Here is a 17314-nt window from a genome sequence, read left to right as displayed (position 1 = left end):
GAAAAAACAATACTTTAATCCTATAGTACGACCAACTGTCCACTGTTGGTCGTCGTCATGGAGTAATTGTAGCGAGTCAGTCACGTGATTGAGTGGAGGGAAATGAAGCTAGTTTTCTAGGTTTCGGTGTTCACTACAAGGACTGAGAGACCTCTTTTATGTGCTGATTAGTGCAGCTGGTTACACATTTCTCAGTGTTTTTCCTGTTAGTGTTTCCCTTCTTACAAGTAATTTAACCAGTAAATCCTGCAGTTTCTTTTCCTCAAAAGCATCACCTGCGATAAAAACATCACTCCCTGCTCTACTGGGAGCTCATTTTTGTGAGGCAAGAGACGCGCTGAATGTTAATCATGAGCTTGTCTTGTTATAATACTGAAAACATTATGCAGTGACTTTTGTTTAGAACGAAGGAAGCTGTGTGCTGAGGTTCCCCTTTAGTTGTTTGCTTATTTTGACTAATCCAGAAAGCACTGGGACCACAGAAGTGGACGCTTGACAACTGCAATACAAAGATAATAAACACCATTTTATTTCCTGCAGAATTATTTTTATTTTCATTCCAAGAATTTTTAAAATGCTTTGCAGGAAAATTATTGCCTCGTAGTTGGCCCGGTGAAATGTTACCGTAAGAAAACAGATTTTCGAAGCTAATTTACATTTTGTTGAACATTTGTAAATTAGATGGTAACCAACATCTGGTGCACTTAGCCTCCACTGATGAGTAACTGCCATTTTACAATATTTTGTGGAAAACCACAATAATGTGGCATCAAACAGCAGGCTGGGAGTAAAACTAGTCATTGTGATTATGTATAATTACAGTTAAAATGACAAGACTTTGATAAATTGGCGTTTTCAGTCAACTTGACTTTAATCAATAAAATACACTAGCAGGAGCCATAAATGGAGGTGAATGAAAAACACCAGTTAACTATTGAATCTATTACTATTCATGCCAGGATCTTATGAACTTATAGGACATATAGCTCGTCCCCTTGTGGGCCATGGCGGTATTTCGAGCTACAAAATGAAAACATGTAATTATTTCTGTCAAACTATTGATTGTGTGTTTTCTTATGTTAAAAGCTTTCATTTAGTCCAAACACTTTTCCTGTTTAAGGTATGGGGGACGGAGTTTCAAAAGCATGTCTAAGCAACAGTAAAGAGCGTGTAATTTGTGTAGGCTACATTTGCCATCCTGCCAATCATGCTCTGCATTTAAATCGCGTCTTCTAGAAACGCTTACAAAAGACTCGCTTAGGAAAACAGATGTATCCGTTACATGAATGGTGCACAAAGGAACTGTCTTTCGCTGGTTGTTTAATGTGTATGCAGTTTTCAATTTGGGATTCAGTTATGTTTTTTTAATGGCAGGGATCATCGGTTCACTTCACGATTGCTAAATGAGTTTGTAAATTTCCCCACACCCACAGTGCATGCCACCTAATCTAGCCACTTTCTGGCAGGCACACCTCTCATGGTGGCAGAGAGGTCAGCTGTGAATGACCCGTGACCGCACATGTGCAGTGCAACAAGTTTGAGAAAAAATGATTGCTGATTCCTACTTTTTCTCCTGGAGATTGCATAGCCATTGTCTTTAATGTATGGCTATGGTGATTTGTTGAAACACTGATGCGATTATAAAAACAGGGCCTTTGAAGAAAGTGTATAAAATGAAAGATGTGCCTTTTTTGAGTCCTATTACCACAAAGTAGTGAAAGAGCTTCCAAGTGTCTTAAAACAACACTAATTAATGAACTTTTCACAGTGTGACTCCTCCCTCTCAGCTCATGTGTTGTTTTTCAGGACTCTAGTGTCCGGCACTAACATTAAACCTCTCCTCTCCCCGCGTACACGCAGTTTCACTTCCCAGAACATGTTTATGCTTTCTCCCTCCTAACTCATTACTCGTCCTCCACACGTTTTCTGATGTCTCAGCCTCATCCGAGATGCATGGGGCCTTTGTGTGCACCGTGGAGATGAAAGGCCCCTCGGTGAAGCGGCAAACCGCACGGAAACAAAAGGATTCTTTCTCTTGCGCTCACACATTGGAGCAATCTCAAAGACAGCTGTTGCTCTCTCGGGTGTCCCAAATCCTCTGACTTGTTCAGGCTCTCTGTTTCCATCCTATCCACCCCACTTGGTACTGATTTATGAAAATATCAGAAAGAAATGGAAGAGGCCACCAAAGTGGTGCCGCGAAGAGGGGACGCGCTTAACTGGGGCCCCTCCCTCGTTCTGTTTACTCTCTCCTCGGCTCTTCTGATGCTCCTTCCAGTGCAGATAACTGGGATTCTGGAGCGATGCCGCGAGCCGACCGCTGAAGATGCTCTGCTGTCACAAATTTCCCAGCTGATCAGGACGAATGACTTTTCAGCGCCCACATATTTAACCCGCAGTGGGCGGGTCGGTGCATAATGAAGGGATGTAAATTAAAGCAGTGTACTGTAGCTGTAACATGTGGGTTTGTGCTGAGGCAAAGGGCACTCCAATTACTGGCTCCGTCACCAGAGCATGATGAAAGTCCTCTAAGCGGGGAGAAGTAGTTGCTCAAACATGACGCTCAACCTTGTGTTATAACTCTTTCCAAGAAAGGACTGTAAAGATTCATTTGAGAGAGAGAAAAAGTTTTTTTTTTATTGCATGTTAGCACTTTTTCAATGCCTTCAGATGGAAAGCGGGCTGAGGGGCACAATCAAATCCATTTTGCGTGGTAGTCCTCTGATAGAAAGTGTCATAATTGGTTCCAGAGAGACGAGTGAGTCTTTGCAAAATTCTGTGACTAAATTGAGTTGCAGTGAAGTGCACAGAAAGGAGTTTCGAATTTAAAACATTCCAATGTCTTATGGGATGCCTTTAGTTTCAGAAACTCTCCTCACTCAAGTAAATTGAAGGACAAATTCAATCTAAAGTTGAGCAAGATTTTCGTTCATTGGAGACTCCAAAGACTATGAAATATGAAATATTACAACAACAACATAATGTCAGGCTTACACGGCAGAATAATGATGCTTTTAAACTTCGGCTTCGCTTAACTTATTTTCTTATTTAATCAGTGTTTTATTGTGTCTTATTTAATCAGTGTTTTCTGCATTCCTGGATCCCGCGCCTCTCACGAGTAAGGCAAATAACCAGCAGGGAAATCAGGTGAAAGTCGGGCTTTGACCTGGCAGTTCACCACAAATCCGCTCTTAAGTAAATGGAGATGGAGTGCAGAGCAACTTGCACCCTGGAGCTTGGAAAAGTGCTGCCTCCGTGCAGAACCAGAACGGGGCAGGTTTACTAGTCATAAACACGAGAAAATATTAGGAATCCAAACACTGGATTTATGGTACTTTTTAAAGGCATCTGGCATCGCTGAACTTTATGTGAAATGTGTAAACACTTATGTAAAGCACAAGTACGTCTGCAGCGAATTGGCCTTTGCTAAATTGAAAGTTGTGTGGTTTTTCTTTCATTGTGTCTGCCCACCGGCAGCATAACTCATCTGATCCCAAACCATGGAGGCAAACACAAGGCTGGAAAGACTAGAAATCTGATCTTGTTCTCGAAAAGTTAGATTAAATACCTGTATATCTTTCTCTACCCTTTGAAACCTTCAGAGTCATGAATGAGTGTTCAAATCCCTATGCACACCACTGTTAAATGCTAAGTACGGTTCACTGAAATCTACCATAAATACTCGCAGCGATTTATTGTAGCACAGGGTTGCAAGTTCAGGGAAGTCAAAAAGCTGCTGATCAGGAGCTTTTACCAAGGACCCGATAGAGCTCCTAAGTTAAGAGAAGGGGCAGCTGCTGCACGAGTGCAACTGAAAACTGGTATCTATGTTGGTAAATTAAGAATTAAGTATTTAATCGATATAGCAGAGTAAAAAGCTGACTCGTCTTTGATTCAGGGAACAAATATAAATGTATCCTTCGATGGCATTTATATGCAAATATACATACAAATACAAGGTTTTACATGTTAGGAGATTTAAAAAAAAATTAAAATAGCGGGGTTTAAAATTAGATAAATACAACCTCAAATTAGCATCAAAACATGACACAGTGTCATGATTTATTTAAGAAAAATTGACCAAAATGTCTGTAAGCAGTGTGTGAAAAACCAAGTCCACCCTTACTGCTTCCTTAGGAATTAAAAAAGTAAGTAGCAGCCAGGTTCTGTTAGTCAAATGAACATGATCAACAGCAAGTGTGTGTCTCTGTAAAAGCAGAGGTTTGCTGATCTGGAGCATTTAGGTGTGTTTTAACACAATACCAGGATAGAAAGACATTAACAATGATCTTAAAGAAGCAACTGTTACTCATTTTGGGAAAAGTTATAAAGGGGTTTACATTTCCAAACATTTGGAAGTCCATCATTCTACACTGAGAAAGATTATTCACAAGTAGAGAACATTCAAGACATTCAAAGTTATCCCAGGAGTGGAAATTGTAGCAACTTCACCCAGTGCAATTCTCTAGGAAACCTTTAGAGCTGCATCTCAGACTTTACAGGCCTGGTTAAGGTTTCAAGGAATGTGGCAGCACTGCTAAAGTTTGCAAAGTTGCATCTGAACGAACCACGACATGTTTGGATCAATGTCCTGAAGATACACGGCACCATGTTTGGTGAGAACACAACATAGCAGCACAAACAGCTCATGCCAACTGCCAAGCAAGGTGTAGGAGGGGTGATGATTTGGGTTTATTTTGCAGTCACAGGACCTGAGCGCCTTGCAGTCATTGAGTTGACCATGAACTCTTCTGAATACCAAAGTATTCTAGAGTCAAATGTGAGGCCGTCTGTCTGACCGCTAAAGCTTAGCTGAAACTGGATCATGGAACAAGACAATGATCCCAAACACAGCAGCAAATCCACAACAGAATAGCTGAAAAAGAAAAGGATCAAAGTACTGCAATGGGCCAGTCAAAGTCCAGACCTCTCCTGACTAATGCTGTGATGGGACCTTGAAGTGAGTTGTGCATGAATGAATGCCTGCAAACTTAATGAGTCGGCCAAAATTCCTCCACAAAACAATTACTTTAAGTTATTGCTGCTAAAGATGGTTCCACGAGCTATTGAATCATGGGGCGCACTTCATTTTTCACACGCTGCTTCTGCATTTTGGCTCAAGTTTTGTTAAATAAATAATAATACTGCGTAATATGTTATGCATTGTATTTTAGAACTTGGTAACCAGCTGATTTTTACATTTTTATTATACCAGATTATGAAAACAATATTGACTGATTGTACATTTAAGCTGAACTTCCAATGACAATGACACACCTCACTTGCTCTAGCTTTTCACAAATATGTCTCAAAGTTATCAGTTACATCAGGTTTTATACTACTAACTAATATCTGCACTGGTGTCTTAGCATTGCTGACAATCTCCAATTACACAGGCACAGAAAAGCGCTCAGGCCAGAGTACATCGTATAGATCTGTGTGTGAACTGCTTCTGCAGGAAGCCATACATTCTTTAAAGCACAGCAGTATGAGGATCGATCAGCTTGCTCAGCCCAGTGGAAAACTGCATGAATCTGAAGAAATACTGTAGCTAATTTATTTATTGCAAGCATAGTTTGCCTTGTAAGAACAAACCTAAATAATTAGAATTAAATAGGGCAGAATAAGAAGTGGACATAAACGTGCAAATGTTCAGCGAGTGTAAAAACACTTGTATAGTGAGAATGTTCCTCTCGCATTTACAGTGTCATCAGATAATGAGGCACTCTACTTGGCCACTCTGTTACAACATGTACCAGCAGGAGTGAGCTGAGAGAAACGGGCTTCCCTGCACTGAACAGAGAGGATCTTTATTTATTTTTTAATGTGTAAGGTATTCTTTGTGTCCCTGCATAATGTATATCTGGCACTCATCAGATGGGATTGTGTTTGTTTTTAGTCAATATTCCATGTATTTATGCATGCTGTCAACAGCACGGCCACAAGGTCCTGCCAGCAAGTTAAAAAAAAAGTGTCAACAAATCCATCTGGATAGTTTGTTCAGTCAGGTAATATATCCTGGATGTGACACCCCTTCTCTCGCCCCTGTCCAATCTGCAACTGTTTGCATGTGCACGCTGCAGCAATGGCTGAAGCAGATATTTAACTTGGAAGACTCGTGGTCCTTATCTGTTATGGCAACGCTCAGAAGACGTCAAAAAGTGATGAATTGTAGGAAACGGCGGAAAACTAATAGTGAACAATAACGGTCGAAAGATGAAGTCATAAGTTTTTCCATTTGGTGAATCCTCCATTTGGAAATGGATCTGAGGAGACATAGTTTTGACTCTTAAGTGTTTTTAGACCAGTCGCTTCAAATGTCATTCACTGGAAGACCAGTGCATGTTTTTATACTTATTTGAACAGTGCTGACAGCTGGAGAGTACTGTGTATATGTTTAACTGACAGCATCTTGCATCCTAGCTGGTCCGAATTGAAGATGTCAGCTTTTAAATGATATCAGAGTTGGTTTACCATGAAATAAAAATGTATCCAGCCTTGTGAAAAATAGTAACGCTGCTCTGTTTCTCTGTTTCTCTCTTCATCGCTCTCTGCGGGACTGCCAACTTGTCTTGGATTGCCGTGAATGAATTCAGGTATGTCAAATCTTTTTATTCCATAACTAATGACATTACCTCTCTCGCCGAGCCTTCAAGTAGTAGTTCAGTTCATGTAAAGCAATATCAGCATGAAGCGTTAACAAAATAATGCACAAAATAGTGCTTTCCACTTCTGGAAACACCCAATTATTACACCCAATTGTGAAACTTGGCAGAAAGCTGAGTTGGCATTTTGTAGCATATAATTATGTAAATGCATAATGCAAATGAACACTAAATCAGTCTTTGAAGTGGTCAGCATGCCACATAGACTTTTAAGCCCCCCGCCCCCACCCACCCCAATACACCACATTGTAGAGTCCCCCTTTGGCTTTTGTGTTTCGTATCTCCGTATTGTGTAACTGGCAATTTGCACCCTACTTTTCAACCAGAGAACAAAGACGAAAGTGTAGTGTGCAACCAAACTCCCATTCTGCATCCCCCTCGCAGTGCAGGATTGTTTTCTTAAATGAAAGATCTGATTTATGCAATAACACAGAAACGCCGAGTGGAGACGGTCTCGGCTGTATTGGATTCCCCTCACAACTCTGTCTGTATTTCCTTTGCAGTGTTTCACTTTGCAGTGGACCTGTAGTTTGAATTTAGTAATAAAGAGCGTGAGGGGAAAACATACAAAAAGATGGACAATCAGAATATTAGCGAGGCGATTTGCTGTAATGCTGACAAGCGAGACTAAGGGATCAATTCAAAAGACTTCTAATCCCGGGGACTTAATTGCTGCATTCTGGCAGCCATTTGAGACAGCAAACAGCACCAACTAGGGCAATCAGAATATAATCTCATCAATCTGCTTGATATGGTCATTACAGTGTGGATTAGAGTAATGAATATGATCCCTTCTTACTGTAGGGTTTTTAATATAATTCGATTTCGATGTTCCGTGATGTGGTTCCAAATGTCCAGGATACAGCGCTGAATGCTGCAGGAAAAAGGCTGTCCATTTTTATTGGGTCCTTCTAATCTTCCAGCGTGGACAAAACAAGAAGTGAGGGTTTGTGTGGTGCATATGACAGAGCACCAAGTTATTTATGTTTAGTCTGAGTAATTAGCGGACAGGAGTATTTGCAGAGGCAAAGCCGGTTATTGCTAAATATCTGCCTCCCGTCCATACCATCGAGCATCTTTCCACATGATTTCTCCCAGCATCGTGCCACTGCGTCCTTCCATTTAGCTTCTTTTCATCTTGGTCCTCATTTTCTCTGTTTGTGTTTGCATGCCCGACTTTATGATCACGTTCCATTTATAATATTTCGCCTGTTTTCTGTCAATACCTGTCCCTGCTTCATTCCTGGCCCCTGTCCCAGTCTGGCTCTCTATAAATAATGCCACCTGTTGGGCTTGGGCCTTTATTACACTCATGCAACTGTAAATAAGCGTGGAGGGCCAACGAGAGTACCCAGGCTGGGCTAGTCATCCCACACTGGCACAGAGAGCTATGCTTGGCACTCACTGACTAATGCATTTGCTAGTGAGGCCAGAGGGAGAAAGGCTGTAGTAATGAGGCCAAGGTTAAAACAACCTCTGATTCTCTGCAGAGGGAGCATTTATGATAGAAACTTAAATGGGTTTATGATGACGATAAAGAATCCCCAACGATTTGTGCTTTTGACATGAGGACCGGTGTCCGCTCTGGGTTTTTGTCAGCGCGGATGTGTTCTGCGTGTAGCAACGATGATGAAGCTGCAATCTAATATCGCCTCTTAAACAAGTATGAGGTGACAGCGATCTCAGAGGAGGAGTAAGGTAATTGATACACGTTTCACACTTTAAAGCCAAAGGCACGGTGCGAGGGTTAGGGGGTCGAGCGCTTGAAAGCACGCACAGTTGGACGCGATCAGGGTGTGGGATGATGGGGTCAGAGGTCAATTCTCTCAAATAGCCTGGGTGAGTACAACGGGCCATCGGCTCCTTTGGCTTTGAAATGGAAGGCGGTGGCTGCTCTCGCATGCTGGACCAGCTTTCAGCATGCCACAGCCTGTCATCAGACACACTTGTCGTGTCAGGTGTCTTCCTGGGAGTGGCTATTTTTAAATGATGAACGAGGGATTTAGCGTAGTTGATGATCACATGCTGTGTACCACGCACTACTAGCACGTTAAGCCTCCATATTTTGAAGTGGTGCAGTTATTACATTTCCACACACAACCTACACAAGTTGTGCACCTGATGATGATCATTTCCACATTATGCAGACATATATGAGTGAGAAGTCTTGGCTGCTAAATCACTTGAGTAGCTGGAAGGAGAATATGTGGCTGGTTAATTAGCCTGTGCTACCCAGCCATAAAGAAGAAAATGCCACCCGGCTCCAAAGGACGGAAAATCAGTTTTCTCCTTATATTTGACTTGAGGGAATTTTTGTTCATCTGCTAATTACTGTCTGATACATCAGCAAGGAACAAAACCGCTTCCCTTTCTCCTTCAAAAGGACACGCCATGTCATCCTGTTCTGTATGCCAAATCAATTAGTCATCAGAAGTCCCTCGGAGAAGAACAGTTAACCTTTATCTCCATCAATGTTTCATTACTTTTACCCCCGTTTCCAGCCTCACATTTTCTCCCTCGTCAAAATAAAAGCAAAGCCCTGTGACGATTATAGTAAATAAAAACAAATTTGATCATTAGTATTCTCTCTTTCCTCTCACAGATATTTAGCATCAAAGGGGAGGAAAAAATGTTTTAATGTCTCTGAGCTGCTTGTAGTCTGGATTCGGAGAAAAAGTGTTATGCTGCTGAGAGTGTATTTGCGAGACGGTAAAGTACAGTAATATTTTTGTCTCACTCCTGCAGAGTCAGGCGTTTGCAACAATGAATTCTTGATGACTCACACTGGAATAAACAGTGCATGGTCCCCAAGATGCTTTTTTTAATATTATGAGTTAAATTTATTTCCAAGATTGTGTAAAGTAAAAGCAGTTTAAGATATACCCGCTGAACAGACAAGTAAAGGGCAGTCACATTTCAGCAGAATGACATTTCCTTCTTCCTTGCCCCAAAGTTACAAAAGCTACTTACCTCTAGAGTACAGCAAGCATTATACTTGTATTTTTTGGCTCCTGCAGTCACTGAAGTTACAGTTTGATACTTTTAAATTGTGTGTTTTAACCTATAAATATGTCTCATTAAAATATGTTTTTTCATGACGCTAACATCTTAGCTTAGTTTAGCTTAGCTTAGCATAAGGATTAGAATTAGCTGCTAACGTATTTTAGCTGCTCACACAAAAAAAGCTGAAGAACTTAACATCGTGCCTTATATCATCTTGGCTAAGTCTGTACCAAATGTTCCATGATGAATTCAGCTAGCTACATGTTCAGCTATATATGAGTAGAAATATAAAAAACCTGTCGCTTGGAGTGAGAGGTGGCTTTGTTTTGGGTGCTTAAGCTTGTGTTTTAACATTCCTAGATCCAAATTCCACAGAAAACGCTGTATTTCAGCTTAATGAATAATATAAAATCAATTAATTAGCTGACGGGTGAACTGATTTTATGTTGCACACAGATTCTAGTTTCAGATTACAAAACATTAACTGATAAATTGGGTTAGAGATGGGATTGTGAGCATGCAGCCTGTATATGCCCTTTAGGCCTTTTTTATTTTAATTGCCTCCTCAGAAGTGTGACAGCTAGGTGGAAACTCCCGCTGGTTATATTTCCCCCTTACTCGCTAAGCCCAATCTGCAAGGTCTCACTGGCTGTTGGGCTTCTGTCCCACTCCATTAGAAAACCTCTGACAATGGACACAAGCGACAGCTCCGGAGAGGAGGAGTAGGAGGGCTGCCTTCCTCTTCCTTTCTGTCTTGCACGGGCTAGTTGGGTTAGGTGGCAGCCAGACAGACTGCAGCTGGCTGTTTCTGATTGCGTCTAATCACCGCTCTGCTTTTCTAGCATTAGCATAGGCATGTCCTTATTTTCGCTATATTTTCGCTACACTACTTATAGCTGACATACAGTATGAGAGGGTAACATGGGGGCTGAGGGGCTGGAGAAAAAAATTCTGACAATTTCAGCACATACATAACACGCTAAACCATTTAAAAGCAGGATAATAGCAGTGCCAACCAGTTCTAGAAAAACAATGAGAAGTGGTTGCAGTTCATGTTATTCTAAAAAGAAATAACCATACTATTAAAGACTTTGGAGACAATCTTGTTATGTCTGCATTAAATACCTTCACAAATAAAACAAAACTCCTTTGCCAAGTACGCGGATGTCAAATTGTGAAAGTAGCAGCTTTGTTGAGTGCCTTGTTGTTCCACCATAAAATATTAAGCATAGTATTTACATGTTCATGCTTCTAAAGTCGTACTTTTACAAAAACACAAATGCAAACAGTAACATGTGATAATGGGATGCTTTTGTCATAGATATATTACTAGACTGTATCCTGCAGTTTACTCCCACAGCACATTTACTGGTGCAGCCGACAGCTCCAAATGTTCTCGAGTTGGCTTCGGAGCACAGATACAGATGGATTGATGATGACAAAACACCTCTAGTTGTTTATGTGTGAAGTCTTTGCGGTACGACTGTTATGATATATTTGGTTTTAAAGTCTAAAAAATATGCCCCTGCACTTGAATCCAATTTTGTGTGGAGAGAATTTGTGGGCTCTCAGGTGTCAAACTTTTAAGAATTACATTATGAAAAGCATGTATTGCTTGCAAATGTTTGCTGTTTAAAAGGGGGCAGCTATGACGGTGAACCAACAGTTACAATCTGGCATTTTAGTCAGATTGACGTGATTTGTTTGAGATTGCAATTTTCAACATTTCTCAGTCTCACTTGTTAGAATTTATTCAAAACACAGCCAGCATTAGCTAATTTGTATTTATGAAACGGCAGAAGTGCAATGAATCACTTATTGTTAATGCACGATGACTTTGCTACACATAACAAATCATTAGTGAGATTACAAACTGTTTTCTAAAGGAAGGAAAAAAACACCTGGAGATCAGGTGTTGCAGGTGTGGGCCCTTCTCCTGCTAAACTTGGCTAAAGAGCTTGCTGTGATCAAGCACAAATGACTGTGCACAGTCGAAGGTTTTCTGCTCCTTTTCATCTTGGTATTGGGCCTGCTCTGGCTCATTAGCAGCAACACAGTTTGGCAGACAAAGGCAATCATGTGGACGGGCAAAGGTTCAAACTGATGGACTTTGTCAACTCACATTAATCCTGACAATGGTGATTGGAAAGAATCCCCCTGCCCAAAATTCCTAATGACTGGAATGCTCGTCTTGATGAGATGAGCATCGCTTTCTTTCTCTTTATGCTGCTATTGAGTTGTCTTCAAAGTACATTTGCACATTAATAACATGCCCATAGCAGCAGTGTGAGAGGCGGGAATACAGTACAACTGTGGTCTCGCAACTGACAAGATTAACGAATCGGACCTGACGGGGAATCCCCGGCAATCGCAGAGTAATGATGGCCCTTTTGACGGCAACTGCCAACAGTCCACGGAGTGGCTTTGATATATTCACTGTTATATAAGTCCTGCGGCGTACTATGCAGCTGAAATCTGAGATCCTGGTGCTATCAAATAAATTCCAAAGAGCAAATGAGAAAATTGCAATGCAGTCCAAACTTGTGCAGTTGTGATATAGTTTGGAAACAGTAAACATTTTCCCGTGAAAGACGCTCTATTTCATGCTCATGCACAAGGCTCATGACAGTTTTGTTCCTGTCACAAGCAGAACACAGTGTTCCCATCTACCCATTTGTCACAGCATTTCAAACTTGGAAATATTCATCTACCCAAGACTGAAACAGCCTCCAAAACTAAAGCACTACTGTAAGTTGGAAGTTTACTTTTCACGGTCAGCAAATTGGCCATTTTCAGAACAAAGACAATGTTTTAGAGTCATTTTTGGGTGGCATGCTTGCAGAAACGAGGCTTCATGGTACGGCGGTCGATTGCTTGCAGCACAAGTCTGTGAGCAGGATTTCTTCACATTGGTGAGCATCCTGGCCACGCTGCCTTTTTTAGGGGTCCATGCTTGGCTGATGTTATTTAATACTGATTTCTTTCACTTGGGAAAAGCTGTTTTTACCTCTTGTGGTCAATTAATTGCATTTTGAATAAGCTGCTCATTAGGACGAGCTGTCACTGTTTTGCTGGCAGCGAGATGCTCAAACATGAATTGTCTCCTGAGAATGCTGTTTCAGTGGAACATCCCCTCGTACTGTAACTGACTTGTAATGCCCACAGTGCATTGAAGCACAACACATTTTCATCTTGTGAAAGCACGTTTTTTTCCCAAGGAAATGTCTCTTCAGGGCTTTATTGCCACAGTACATTAAAGGTTTCTTCATCTAGTTGAGCAAATAAGCAAAAACCAGTGCTAGTATTGTTTTGCTGATATCCAAAACCTTAAAGGAGACGATAACAGGACAAAAGCGCAGTGAAAATGGTTACACGGAGAATTGCGAAACAACGACAGCCTCTCATTTGGGGCTTATGGATGCGGTGTGGTGTATGATCATCAGTGGGGAGCCAGTTCAGTGGGGTGCCATTGAGGACCCGTTTGCTCTTATTTGAAGCCACCCCAAGCGATTCATTAAATTACATCGGTGACCCAAGGAGTTTTTGGGAAGGAAACCAAAACCGCAGGCATTCCCACCACCCATTCCCGCTTAGAGATGAGAAAATTCTTTTGCTGGAGACATGCTTCAGTGGTATTCCCAACTTCATTCTCTCCCTTTGTGCTAAAATCTATAATCTATTGTATAACAACAACAAAAAAAGCTACATCTTCCCACAGACATGTGTCCAAAGAAATCCAAAACCAGAGATCTGTCTAATAATTCTAACAAGACGGTGAAAATTATACAAACACGTCGCCATAACTGTCTCTTATCCGAGGATCACTCTGTGCTTTTTATGTACCTTCAGAAGTAAATGCTGCATCAGCTCGTAAAAAAACCTCACCAGCAGAGTGAAAATGCTGCTAGCAGCCCCAGACTCTAATCTAGTCGTAACCCAATCCGTGCACAAGGCCTTTTGTGTGCAAACGAGCCCTCTCAGTCACTTCAGCCCTGGAGCTTGTGGTCTGCATTCCCCCTGTCGTAGACACAAGCTGTCTAAATAAATGCTCGCCGTTGCTGCTTTATTCTGGTGGCAGCTTGTGTTCAGGGGGCCTCTGGCGCTTTTATGCCAACATCCATGCTGCACACATGCTCGTGAACATCCGCAGACCAAAACAGTGGCAGGCTACCAGGCTAACACATAGCAACACACAGCAGACACCAGCTGGGGACCTGTTAACAGCCAAATAACATCGGTCTGTCAGTGAACAGCTTGGTGCTGGTGCTGCCTGTTCATTCCTGCGATGTGCCGCCTGCAGCAGTCAGCGACGGGCTTTCAGCTGGCGCTCACGGCTGGTATCACATGTGCTAAGTGTCACTGCCAGACCCCTATGGCCTTGTGCGTTCTGCTCAGACTACACAATCAGCCCGGACCTCCAAGTCTGCAGACAGCATCTGCTGGACTCCGCTGGGAGAAAAGTGCTCTCACAGCCTTTTAATGAAAAATTCTGTTTTGGTGGGTTCAGCGATACTTATGAGTAAACCTGCTCACTCATTTTAATGGTGTTTGGAAGCCTAACTGGTGTCCTGAGCCTGCGTCTTTGTGTTTTGCATCTATTTCCGATGATTCTCGCTGTCTCTGCCCTAATAACTTCCCTCCACACGCTTCCGTGTGGTCCTCGCAACATCCCTAATCTGAAAGCCAGAACATGCCAAAGATTTTAAAGGATTGTGACAGGAAAGCTTTTCATTCCATCTGCAATAATTACCACGTATTCAAAGAGAGACGAGACCTTCATGCCTTTCGTAATGAAATAATGACGGAAAAGTGAGGCATCCAAGAGACACAGGATATGATTTGCCACAGATGTTCAGGTTTAAATGTCGACTAGATGATAATTTTTCTAAAATACATTTAAAAGAGCCGGGATCACACCGTTTCAAATCTACCGGCGTGACATATGTAAGACATGGTCGCACATGGGACTTGTAAGGGCTTATTTTGCTTAGTAGGATGTTCTTAAACACTATGAGATGACACTATGATTCAACATTATCTATCTGAGGGATAGCATGGTTTCTCTCTGAGCCCCTTATGACTTTTATCCCTGACCACTCCGGTTAGCTCTGCAGCGGTCCGTGAAATTTTTAACATCTCTTCCTGAAAATGACGAAAAAAATAATGAACCTCTTGTGTTTGGCTACAGCTTTGAGCGAACACAAAAGTATTAGTGTTTGTAATTCTCTACGTATCTGTGACAGTTCAGGCTTACGCTGCTTAAATTACCAGCAGACTTTTAGTGTCTCTGACGTTCTTGGTCAGCAGAGATACGGGATGCGGAGGAAAAAGACTTTCTGGGGAACTTTAAGGGTGCGTAATTCTTTTTTCTTTTTCTTTAAAAGGCTGCAAAAAAGAGCTCCAGAAAGTTTGTTAACTTGGACTCATCCCCGTTCCCCCTCCTGTGTCAGACCGCAGAAAGAGCCAAAGCCTTGGTGAATCAAAAGCACAAATTGACCCCGTTCCATCTCTTGTCATCGAGTCTCATTAAAGGCTCGGTTTTTCGAGGCCACAAGCATCTGGGGTTTAAAAATAGGATCCCAAAGTGCCTTATTGTGTCCTCATTTGGTTTGTTTATTTATTTCATGTAGGCTGCGCATCATGCAAAGCATTTTTTTTGGGCGGCCTTTCTTCATTATACTTGTTTGCACGTTGTTGCACTGTTCAAATACCTTGGTGAATCAAGCCCAGATGTCAGCACTGGAATGGCAGAGGTAGGCTTTGGCAGAGGGTGCTTTGGCCACCCTCCTCAGCTCAGATAAATACAGTCATGTCAATTATTCCTGTCTCGGTGGCCAGAGTCAATATAGTGCGGCGCACTGTCCAGCAATTACACATCTCAAAATTAATTTTATTATAAATCTTGACAAGGAAAATAAAACGTTAATGGTGGTGAGTTTTAAAAGTGCCTACTAATGACTCGCTTTAAAACCCGTCCCGCCCCCGGGCAGCATCGTTTCAGCGAGCTGCTTCAGAAGGCGCCAATTGAAATTCAGCAAATATTTTTTTATGACAATCATTACCGTGAAGTCACCACAAGGTCCAGTGAACTCCAGTGATACTGTCAAACAGGAGACAGGAGCTTGGACGTGCTTCTGTGTTTTCCTCCCTCTCCTCTCACACATATATGTGTCTAATATTTTTGGCACAGGCTAAAGAAGTCAACGGGTGACAATGTGGGAGCGTTGGGTAACAATCTGAAATGCAATTCTTTTTTTTTCCAGATAAATTGTGATGTGCTTAAAAGCGCTGGTCTGGATGATGTTTTTTAATTCCAAGTATTGTGCTATGTGAGAAATATACATAGTTGGGAAAAGTTTATAGTTTGACATGAGATCCAAGTTTTTTTTTAAGGTATTTTTTGGATTTACTTTTGTCGGCTGTTTTCCCAAATTGGGATTTTTTTCCCCCATTTTTTCTCAAGAAAAGCCACAAATCGTTTTTCATCTAGATTAGCTTCATGTCCCTGTGCTGGGAACAGCCGTGACCAGGGGCCTTATATGTTTGAGTTGTCCGTCTGTTCATCCCATTCTTGTAAACTTAATATCCCTTTGAGGGATTTTTTTCAAAATGGAACCAAAGTTCACTTATATGTGTTTAATTACTGTGATGCAATAACACTTTTTTGTTTTTACCACAATTTGATTTTTCCTGACAGCGAAGTGGTGAAAAAACCTAAATGTTAAAGTTCCTTCAAAACCTTCAGCACACATGGATCCAAACTGCAAGTTGGCAAAGACAAGTTGCAGTTTGTTGTCAGTGCAAAGCTGCTTCTGCTCATTCTTTTTTCTGCCTTTTTACCAGAGAAGTTGTCACCCAGACTACTTTGCAAACCACATTGTCGGAATTGAAAGCTATAGATTTTGGAAGTCTGCTCTTTTAATGCATCAGCAGTCTGATTTACGGAGGGTCAAAGCTTGCTTGCTTTTTATGTCAAACACAATTCCCCAAACCTGCTTGTCTGTCTGGTCTCAGCAACATTTCATTCTGCTCAGCATTTCTTCTTTTGAGAATAGTTTATGTTTCCATAGGTGTTCATCTTACAGATCCTTGCCTCGCATGAATACAGAACACATAGCAAGCAGCGATATAAAAAGGAGTATGTATTGCTGTTAGAGGCATCTGGGAAGTATGCTCAAGGGTCACCACAGAGTTATTTGAGGGTTACGTACCCAACCTGGCACCTTGCTGCTAATGTCAATCAGGTTAACAATAGCCCACTTATTGGGTCATTATAGAAATGTAACCAGCAGACATCCGAAGGTCAAGCTGTGCTGTACAGGAACGAAAATGTGGCTCCTTGGTTGCAGTAAGTGAATACCAGAGCCTTAAAGTAAGAAAATGTGACAAGCAAGTATTCATGCTGTATTGCTCTTATTTTTTTACAGCACTTTTAAGTTCTGAGTCCTTTTTTTTAAATATACCTTTTGTCTTAGAATTAATGACTGATATAAATGCACTTTACTCGTTTTTATAACTTGAAAATGCAGCTGTTAAAATCACATAAATGTTATCAGCCATGCAAGGGGCCAAATCTAGGTGGATATGAATGGAATAAACAGATGTGGCAGGAAAAAATGGAATTGCTTCTTCCTTTTCCTCATGCT

At 41.5% G+C, this 17314-nt stretch overlaps 1 protein-coding gene across 1 annotated transcript in view; it reads left to right on the top strand.

The window, feature by feature from the left end:
• col25a1 (collagen type XXV alpha 1 chain) overlaps positions 1-17314 on the top strand; it is a 161220-nt gene that overhangs the window by 37388 nt on the left and 106518 nt on the right. The gene's annotated exons all lie outside the window — the stretch shown is intronic.

Source organism: Rhamphochromis longiceps, linkage group LG3, assembly GCF_057381845.1.
Source record: "Rhamphochromis longiceps isolate RC_006_pf linkage group LG3, R_longiceps_female_GT1.1, whole genome shotgun sequence".
In the NCBI taxonomy this organism is placed as follows: domain Eukaryota; kingdom Metazoa; phylum Chordata; class Actinopteri; order Cichliformes; family Cichlidae; genus Rhamphochromis; species Rhamphochromis longiceps.
Note: the sequence above shows the minus strand (reverse complement) of the source record. Positions and strands in the feature narration are given on the sequence as shown.